The sequence below is a fragment of the Hoplias malabaricus genome, chromosome 1, assembly GCF_029633855.1.
Source record: "Hoplias malabaricus isolate fHopMal1 chromosome 1, fHopMal1.hap1, whole genome shotgun sequence".
NCBI lineage: Eukaryota > Metazoa > Chordata > Actinopteri > Characiformes > Erythrinidae > Hoplias > Hoplias malabaricus.
Window position 1 is genome coordinate 15,291,847 of NC_089800.1, and position 7,500 is coordinate 15,299,346.

General features: G+C 38.9%; 1 protein-coding gene across 3 annotated transcripts in view; it reads right to left on the reverse strand.

Annotated features, from left to right (window-relative positions):
• eya1 (EYA transcriptional coactivator and phosphatase 1) overlaps positions 1-7,500 on the reverse strand; it is an 81,964-nt gene that overhangs the window by 38,114 nt on the left and 36,350 nt on the right. For all 3 annotated transcript variants that reach the window (XM_066673445.1, XM_066673121.1, XM_066672333.1), the window contains exon 4: positions 7,428-7,500. This exon is cut by the window's right edge and continues 227 nt beyond it. The gene's annotated coding sequence lies outside the window, so the exon portion shown is untranslated. The remainder of the gene's footprint in view (positions 1-7,427) is intronic.

Genomic DNA, 7,500 nt, shown 5'->3' on the forward strand with positions numbered 1-7,500 from the left:
GCATTCAAATACACTCTCTCTATCTCTGCCTTCTCCCTATCTTTCTCTCTGGTGCTCTCTCTCTCTCTCTCTCTCTCTCTCTCTCTAATCAGTCCACAAAGTCACAGTAAACTTTCTTCTCCAAAAACTTTTCCACAATTTACACCACCACAACAAACTAAAACATCCACCTTAACACCCCCACCCATCTCTCTCTCTCTCTCCTTCTCTCACCTGAAACAGGATGGGGCTCAGCCATCCAAGTCAGAGAGCCGTTCTTCCTTCCCTTCTTCCCTTTCTCTCTCTCCCGTCTCTGAAACAGTGCGGTGTGTCGTCGTCACGGTGACGACATGCCCTCGATCGGCCCGATCGCCCCGGTCTCTGAGAACCTCGCAGTTTTGGTGTAGCGTCCCGAGCCGAAAAGACAGAGAAACATTGTGAATGGAGGGAGGGCTCTTTTTTCTTTTCTTTTTTCAGGCCCTGTCCTTTTCCTCTTTTCTCCTCCCTCTTTCCTCTGCAGACAGAGTGATGGACGGAACAAGAGATGGACGGAAAGGTGATTCATTATTGGAGGGGGACAGCTGCTGAATGGATTAACTCTCGGCCAATCAGCTCGCAGATAAAGGATTAGCCAAAGGTGAGCAGGAAGGGGAGGGGCTGGGGAAGCGTTGGGGGGTGGGGGGTTAAACTACTGATAATAATCCCAATAGGAGAGAGCAGTAATAACACTGTAATAACATACTAATATGTAATAAAACAGCGAGAGACAGTGAGGGGGCGAGGGAGAGAGAAAAAAAAGAGAGAGAGAGCGAGAGAGAGAGACAGACAGACAGACAGAGAGAGAGAGAGACAGAGACAAAGAGAGAGAGAGAGAGAAAGAGAGAGAGAGAGAGAGAGATAGAGAGAGAGAGATGTATGATGAACAGAAGCAGTAGAGTGTGACCCCCACTGCTCATCTGTCATCTGCACAGAGCTCTTATCTGAAATTTATCTCTCCCTCTTCCTTCACTCAGCCAGGCTCCCTCGACCATGAGAGACACAGAAAGAGTGACTAAGAGAGAGAGAGAGAGAGAAACAAACATAGGGAGAGGCAGAGGAAAAGAGAGACAGTGTAGAGTGAGATGGAGAGGGACAGAGAGAGCTTAAAGACAGTGGAAGAGAAAGAGAGAGAGAGAGAGTTTTCTGTAAAAGCTGCTGTTTTCATCCAGTTTTATATTTTTATCTTCCCTCACTCTCACCACCACCTTAAACCTGCACAAAACGCACAACAGAAAACACAGAAACAACAAAAAATATGACAGAACACACAAAAAAGCCAGACAGAAACCATATAAAACGACAAAAAAAAAAAACAAACCCTGAAAAAACTACAGAAACACTATAAAACAACAGAAACAGACGGAAGATGCCGCACCGCGAGTCCGGAGATGTTCACCCGAGAATAACTAAACAAAGTGAAACTCAATAAATGAAAGTGAAATATTCTGCCGTTTACTCGAGCCTTGCGTTTCCAGACGACTTTACCTCACTCAGTCGTGTTTATGATGCAACAGATTCTCTCCATCAGGGGGCGCCATCAGCGCACTTCCCTTAACAAACACAATGCTCAGCATCAACTGAGGATCATCAGATGTCTGCATTTTTCAGTCGCTTTAAAGTCACTTACAGTTCTTTAATGTTTCTTTTATCACAGCAAACCACAACAACTGCATACAGAGCGAAAACATTTCAAAATAAGAGCACGGAGGTGGTGGAGGATGGAGATTAGAGAGAGAATAAATGCTCAGAGTTTGTTGATGTTGGCTTTAAACACCAACACATCTGTCTCTGTACCAGCAGGTGATTCTCTTCAGGTGAGGGGGAGGTGGGCGGGGCTTAACAAAGCAAAAACAAGCCCTTTCTCTCACACCACTGAATACTTACTGTTTAAAAAAAGAGAGAGGGAAAGAGAGAGAGATAAAGAGGTGCATTCAGCATCTTTGATGTTCATCTGAACTGAACCAGAACCTTTGAAGTTCCACCACAAAGAGGAGAGAGAGAGAGAGAGAGAGAGAAAGAGAAAGAAAATAAAAAAGGAAAATAGAAGCCAAGCGGCGTGTGTTTGCGCTGTGGGTTTTTGTCTTGCTCTGCAAACACACACACACACACACACACAAACACACACACACGCACTGACGCTGAGCAAGTGGAACTAAACACTTTTGTTCCAAGCTACATCAGCAAAAAAAAAGAAAAAAGGAGAAACGGAGGGAAAGAGAGAGTGAGCGAGAGAGACAGAAGGAAAGAGAGAGAGTGAGATATAGGGAAAGAGAGAGTGAGCGAGAGAGACAGAAGGAAAGAGAGAGAGTGAGATATAGGGAAAGAGAGAGTGAGCGAGAGAGACAGAAGGAAAGAGAGAGCGTGAGATATAGGGAAAGAGAGAGTGAGAAAGACAGAGGGAAAGAAAGAGAGTGAGAGAGAAAGACAGAGAGAGATGACTATTGTCAGATCAAAGGGTTTTTCTCTAATATTTAAATGATTTAAACCTGAACAAACAGCTGATTGGATTAGAATTAAAAACAAACACATTAGACACATTTGTTTCACCCACTTGCTGCAGGACTTTTATACTGTCTTTTATTTTTTAAACCACAACAACAACAACTGAAGAAATGTCTCCATTTTATTCTTTTGTTCTTTTCTTTTTGATTATTTAGTTTACACTAAAACACAACGCTTTGATCAGCCCTAAACGCATTCAGCCCTCTCCCTGAGCTCCGGCAGAAACCAGGGACTGGAGAAGATCACAGGATAAACACACGATAAATAAACAATAAACACAATAAATAAACAACTAACACGTGATAAAAACACAATCAACACAGTACATAGTAAACACACAATAAACACAATAAACATCTAACACATCATAAAAACAACTATAAACACAATAATAAACAATAAATTAACAATAAATGGGTTCCAGCCACTGCCGGGTTCTACCCATGGTTCTTCATCAGGGACTTATCACAGTCCTGTCACTTAGAAATCGAGATCATAAATCAGATTCACGCCACAGACTATTCTCTGACCATGGGATGGTAATTTCTGGTTGTTTTGGATCAGATTAATGCTTTAAACATGGTTTAAGTCGCTGGCTCCTGGCGAACATTTGTGAATGTGTCGTTTGTCTCGTTGTGTTTGATTGGATTTGACGTGAGACTCTGATTCATCTGATTACAACCACATTAACATCACTTTATAACCACTTCATAATCACTTTATAACCACTTCCTAATCACTTAAATTAACTTCACAATCATTTCCAGATGGTGATCAACCTCTAGTGTCCTTCCTCGCTCCACCACACATTAAACAACAACAACACCACCACCAAATGCAAAGTCTAATTCTTCTAATTGGCTCTTAATAATTCATCTCATTTTCTAATTATTTATTTCTTTAACACATAAACAACTCTAAGATGGTGTGGAGTTAAAGCCTCCTCCTCCTCCTCCTCCTCACGCCGAGCCTCGAATAAAAGTCCCCTTCAGTAAAAGTCTCTGCTGCAGAAATGTGTAACTCTCAGTTTAATCAGAGCTTCAGACGTACCGCGGTAATTAACCCAGCGCCAGACTCCGCCCCCTTCGTTAAGCTATTCATTCATCAGTAGAAATATTAATAAACATCCGCTCCATCACAACTCTGGCTGAAGATCGGATCACACTCCCGTAAAAGTGACCAGTTGTTTTATTATAATTTATTATATACACTGTAAAAGTAAACAGGAGTTTATCTGTAAACATGGCCCCTCTGTCGGCCAATCACACGGCCACGCTTCATTAGCTTCCTTAAGCAGCTGTTTATGTAAACACAGGGCTGGAACATGAGTAAACATAAACATAAACATAAACATAAACATAAACACCGGGCCTGGTTCCTGTTTTTCCCGAAGTGACCAGAACAGTTTTAACGTAAGAATTAAAGTCTCAGTCTTTCTTGGAGAAGGAGAGAATTAAAAATCAGAGTCTGTCGGCGTAAGCGACGAGCGCAGATTTTTAGAAAGTAATAATTCTCTCGGTTTTTATTTTACACTTAGAACTGTCTCGTTTATAAAAACACAGAGTGAACGTGAGGAAATCTGGACTTTAATAAATCCAGATCTTAAAATGTCATTTAAACACAACATTTATTTGAATCCTATCCCTGGTTTAAGCACAACACTGACTCCAGGACTTAGACCTAAACTTTAATCTAATATCAACATCCGGATTTAGACACTGATCTAATACAAGATTCAGCTCACACTCCAACACTTTATCTGTCACTTAATAAATTTCACTTTAAACTCTGTCTGTTGACTGAATATCTGTAAACACAATCGTAATTCAGACAGTGTTTCTGTGTTTATTACACACCATTATATAAATATATGTGTGTTGTATAATTTATGAATAATGATATTTAGAATACATTTCATAGAAAATATTCTCAATTAATTCAGTCTTCTCATTGTGCTGTTTTTGCATTGTTCTAAAACATAAATATTAATTATTAACATGTTTGTATTGTCTGATTTTGGTGGCAAACTCCAGGAATTTATTCTTAACTGAAATAATTTATCTCCCATCTGAGCAGCGTTTGATTTTTGAGATTTATTTAATTAATTTAACTCTAGAGTCTGGGGATGAACATGAATCAACATAAACATAAACATAAACATTAAAGGTATGTTCCAATGCAGAGACTCTGCTGGTTTTAATAATATGGCTTTTTAGCTTCAGTTTTATGGAAAAGAAGATAAATAAATAAAAAAAATAAATAAATAAATTAAGCACAAAATTAACCCCTCGATGTCATTCAGCCCTGAGCATACAGCGCTTTATTAAGGTAAACACAGCTCGGTCTGTAAATAATCACACACCCCTCAGTAAATGGAGGCAAGACAGACCCTCAGCCGTAGACCGACCCGCTCTGAGAGAACCACCGCGTCCTTAACTCTCAACGCCGCGCTCCTAAACCCCTCCGGACCCCCGCTCCAGTCCTGCGCTCTCACGTTACAACACACACTCAGCGCTTCACTGAACAAGGCTGCAGTATTCCTCCTTTATTCCTCCAAAGGGTTAAAGTCCAGTTTTAAATTTAAGCTTTAATCCAGGTCCAGGGTTCGGTCTTAAACGTTCAGTTTAAAAAAAAATTAATCCAGAGTCTAAACCTTTAACTGAAGCTCAGGATTTGGTCTAAACCCAGCTTTAAATCCACAATTTAGTTTTAGAGGATGATTTAAGTCTGGCTTTTCATCCTAAACCTTAACTTCAGCTGAAATCGTAGTCCTGTCTGGTCTTAAACTGTCATTAAATCCAGTCTTAGACAGAAACGGAAGCGCATCATTCAGCTGAAGGTATTTATTTATCTTCAGTATTTGTTTTAAACTTAATTTAAGTCCAGTATTTGCTCTCAAACATAAACTTAACAATTTAAATCTGGCCTTAAATATAAATGTAATTACAGCATTTTATCTTAAACACATATTTAAATCCAGTGTTTGATCTTAATCGCTAATTAAAGTCATGTCTGGTCTTTAACACACTTAAATCCACTGCCTGGTGTTAGATGTAACTGGATTTGGTCTTAATCAATAATTTAGTTCCTGTATCTGCTTTTAAACATTCATTTAAGACTATTTTTTTAACCTAAACATCATTTACATTAAATTTCTGCTCTAACATTAAACTAAATCCAGGATCCAGTGTAAGATGCTGCATTAAACCCTAGATTTTAAATTAAATCCAATATTCCTGAGTTTAAATCCAGTTGTAAACACTTGAACTGATCTGAAAAAAACTAAATAAACAATTTTAATGAGTCTAGACTCTGACGCGGTGCAGGTTCGGAGACGTGAGGAGATGTGAGGAGACGTGAGGAGACGCTGCGCTGGACTGAAGTAAAAACACAGCACAGAATCATTAAGTTCAATTAAACTAGATAAAAGTAAATAAAGTTAAACTGAACGTAAAGTGTTCACAGCGATTATCAGTGGGTTCTAGACGTCAGAACGTCAGCAGCTGGTTCTGGATGTTTTCCTCGCGGTGGAACAGATGGCACCAGACGTCACGCTGAGACGCGTCTGCTCACTTTCCTCAAGAACGCTCTCAGAAACCTTTCGGGATTAGAGCGGCGTTCCTCCTCGACCCGGAGAATCCCTTCAGCTCCAGGATAAATGTCTCTCCCAGGGACAGTTTTATTTTTATTTCTGTTAATGAGCTGTTTTTATTAGAAACGACTCTGTGTGTGGATTCCTCACACTCTCACAAAACAGAGCCCAGGCTCTGAGTTTTAAAAACAGGGTTTGGTTTAAAACTCGGGTTTAAGACCAGCTGGGGTCCAGCGCTCGGGTCTCAGTCGCCGGATTAATTCAGGATTTTTAGGTTTCATCACAGTTCTGATTTAAAAAGTTGGTGAGAATTTCTTTGATGAAAAAAATAACTGAAATAAAGGTTTATTTTTGTGGAGAGCAAAGTCCTTTTTAAAGGGAAAAAAGAGCAGGACATTTATCCACTGGCCACCTGTCTCCTGGGGGAGCGCTCACCTGACGACAGGTAAAGCCTCTCACGCTGGACCTCAGCCCGGAGCAACACTTAAGGTGGAATTTATCCTCGGTATTTCACTAAAGAAAAGCTATATTTATTTAAAACAATAATAATAATAAATTATTAAAAAGAGGAGTCACTGTTTTGTGTCAAATTTGCATATTACAGCTTTTATTTTGGAATATAACCAATAATTAACATTAATTCAATTAATCAGTTCATTTATAATTAACAATCTATTTAATGCATTTACATTAAAGTGTTGGTGTGTAATTCTTCTCCGGCGCAGGACAGCGTTCCTCTACGATTACGACACGTCTGCGGCTTTCATTCAGTCCCTTATTCTTACCTCCATCAGTTTTAATCAGCTATTTTACATATTTAAATTTGTAATATTAACTTTTAAATATTTTGCGCTCTATATAATACTATGAAAATATCATTAACCTCTTGTTAACTCTGAGGTATGTGACTCGGCAGGAAATGTTCAATAACTGCAAAAGAACCGCTGCTTTAAGTGTAATAATGTGGAATTATGGAATTGAGTAATTAAATAAAACTGCTATATTATTATTACTTCATTATTATCGTTGTTATTTTTATTATTATTATCTTACAAATGTCTGTTGAGCAACAACCCTGAAGAAATGCTTTGTAAATTAATGTAAACCTTGAAAAATAAAATGTTCAAATTTCAAACATATAACACTGAAAATCTAAGTCCTGCTGTTATTACTGTGTAATATCCTTAAAATCATGTAATAAAACACTAATTTTGACTGTTTAAAGACAATAACTTGGTTCTTTAAGTAAAAAAAAGGCCAAATAAGAAGCAGAACCCACACAAGCAGAACATACGGAACCAAAAATGGTACTCACTGCTCGCCTGGATGCGTCCGAATATGTTTTATCCGTCTTTTTCCTGCTGTTTTTTGTCGTCCGTGAGTTTTTC